The sequence below is a fragment of the Triticum urartu genome, chromosome 4A, assembly GCF_056163025.1.
Source record: "Triticum urartu cultivar PI428250 chromosome 4A, HENAU_Tu73, whole genome shotgun sequence".
In the NCBI taxonomy this organism is placed as follows: domain Eukaryota; kingdom Viridiplantae; phylum Streptophyta; class Magnoliopsida; order Poales; family Poaceae; genus Triticum; species Triticum urartu.
In genome coordinates, this window is record NC_141876.1 from 598,529,527 (window position 1) to 598,532,753 (window position 3,227).

Genomic DNA, 3,227 nt, shown 5'->3' on the forward strand with positions numbered 1-3,227 from the left:
TCCACACCAGAGTGGTACGGTAATCCTATTCTGGAGGTCATGTTACTTGACCATGACGAACCTACGAACTGTGAGGAAGCGATGATGAGCCCAGATTCCGCAAAATGGCTTGAGGCCATCAAATCTGAGATGGGATCCATGTATGAGAACAAAGTATGGACTTTGGTTGACTTGCCCGATGATTTACAAGCCATAGAGAATAAATGGATCTTCAAGAAGAAGACTGACGCTGACGGTAATGTTACTGTCTACAAAGCTCGAATTGTTGCGAAAGGTTTTCGACAAGTTTAAGGAGTTGACTACGCTGAGACCTTCTCACCCGTAGAGATGCTTAAGTCTGTCTAAATCATGTTAGCAATTGCCGCATTTTATGATTATGAAATTTGGCAAATGGATGTGAAAACCGCATTCCTTAATGGATATCTTAAAGAAGAGTTGTATATGATGCAACCAGAAGGTTATGTCGATCCAAAAGGTGCTAACAAAGTATTGCAAGCTCTAGCGATCCATTTATGGACTAGTGCAAGCCTCTTGGAGTTGGAATATACGTTTTGATAGTGTGATCAAAGCATATGGTTTAATACAGACTTTTGGAGAAGTTTGTATTTACAAGAAAGTGAGTGGGAGCTCTGTAGCATTTCTGATATTATATGTGGATGACATATTGCTGATCGGAAATGATACTGAATTTCTGAATAGCATAAAAGGATACTTGAATAAGAATTTTTCAATGAAAGACCTCGGTGAAGCTGCTTATATATTGGGCATCAAGATCTATAGATATAGATCAAGACGCTTAATTGGACTTTCACAAAGCAAATACCTTGATAAAGTTTTGAAGAAGTTCAAAATGGATCAAGCAAAGAAAGGGTTCTTGCCTGTATTGCAAGGTGTGAAGTTGAGTCAGACTCAATGCCCGACCACTGCAAAAGATAGAGAGAAAATGAAAGTCATTCCCTATGCCTCAGCCATAGGTTCTATCATGTATGCAATGTTGTGTACCAGACCTGATGTGTGCCTTGCTATTAGTTTAGCAGGGAGGTACCAAAGTAATCCAGGAGTGGATCACTGAACAACGGTCAGGAACATCCTGAAATACCTAAAAGGGACTAAGGATATGTTTCTCGTTTATGGAGGTGACAAAGAGCTCGTCGTAAACGGTTACGTCGATGCAAGCTTTGGCACTGATCCGGATGACTCTAAGTCACAAACCAGATACGTATTTTTATTAAATGGTGGAACTGTCAGTTGGTGCAGTTCCAAGTAGAGCGTCGTGACGGGATCTACGTGTGAAGCGGAGTACATAGCTTCTTCGGAAGCATAAAATGAAGGAGTCTGGATGAAGGAGTTCATATCCGATCTAGGTGCATACCTAGTGCATCGGGTCCAATAAAAACCTTTTTGTGACAATACTGGTACAATTGCCTTGGCAGAGGAATCCAGATTTCACAAGAGAACCAAGCACATCAAGAGACGCTTCGATTCCATCCACGATCAAGTCAAGGAGGGTGACATAGAGATTTGCAAGATACATACGGATCTAAATGTTGCAGACCCGTTGACTAAGCCTCTCTCACGAGCAAAACATGATCAGCACCAAGACTCCATGGGTGTTAGAATCATTACAATGTAATCTAGATTATTGACTCTAGTGCAAGTGGGAGACTGAAGGAAATATGCCCTAGAGGCAATAATAAAGTTGTTATTGATATTTCCTTATATCATGATAAATGTTTATTATTCATGCTAGAATTGTATTAACCGGAAACTTAGTACATGTGTGAATACATAGACAAACTGAGTGTCACTAGTATGCCTCTACTTGACTAGCTCGTTAATCAAAGATGGTTAAGTTTCCTAGCCATGGACAAAGAGTTGTCATTTGATAAACAGGATCACATCACTAGAGAATGATGTGATTGACTTGACCCATCTGTTAGCTTAGCACTATGATCGTTTAGTTTACTGCTATTGCTTTCTCCATAACTTATACATGTTCCTATGACTATGATATTATGCAACTCTCGAATACCGGAGGAACACTTTATGTGCCATCAAATGTCACAACATAACTGGGTGACTATAAAGATGCTCTACAGGTGTCTCTGATGGTGTTTGTTGAGTTGGCATAGATCGAGATTAGGATTTGTCACTCCGTGTATCTGAGAGGTATCTCTGGGCCCTCTCGGTAATGCACATCACTATAAGCCTTGCAAGCAATGTGACTAATGAGTTACTTACAGGATGTTGCATTACGGAACAAGTAAAGAGACTTGCCGGTAACGAGATTGAACTAGGTATTGAGATTCCGACGATCGAATCTCGGGCAAGTAACATACCGATGACATAGGGAACAACGTATGTTGTTATGCGGTTTGACCGATAAAGATCTTCGTAGAATAATGTAGGAACCAATATGAGCATCCAGGTTCCGCTATTGGTTATTGACCGGAGATGAGTCTCGGTCATGTCTACATAGTTCTCGAACCCGTAGGGACCGCACGCTTAACGTTCGATGACGATCGGTATTATGAGTTTATGTGTTTTGATGTACCGAAGGTAGTTCGGATACCTGGATATGATCACGGACATGACGAGGAGTCTCGGAATAGTCGAGACATAAAGATCGATATATTGGAAGCCTATGTTTGGACATTGGAATGGTTTCGGGTGAGTTCGGGCATTTACCGGAGTACCGAGGGGTTACCGGAATCCCCTGGGGAGTATATGGGCCTTATTGGGCCTTAGTGGAATATAGGAGAGGAAGGGAAAGGTGGAGGGAGCGCCCCCCCCCCCCCCTAGCCCAATCCGAATTGGGTGCCCCCCCTTCCTCCCCTCTCTCTCCCCCTTCCTTCTCTCCTACTCCAACTAGGGAAAGGGGGAATCCTACTCCCGGTGGGAGTAGGACTCCCCCTAGGGCGTGCCATAGAGAGGGATGGCCCTCCCCTCCTCCACTCCTTTATATACGGGGGAGGGTGGCACCCCATAGACACACAAGTTGATCTCTTAGCTGTGTGCGGTTCCCCCCTCCACATATTTCCACCTCGGTCATATCGTTGTAGTGCTTAGGCGAAGCCCTGCGTTGGTAACTTCATCATCACCGTCATCACGCCGTCGTGCTGACGAAGCTCTCCCCTGACACTCAGCTGGATCTAGAGTTCGTGGGACGTCACCGAGCTAAACGTGTGCAGATCGCGGAGGTGTCGTATCTTCGGTGCTAGGATCGG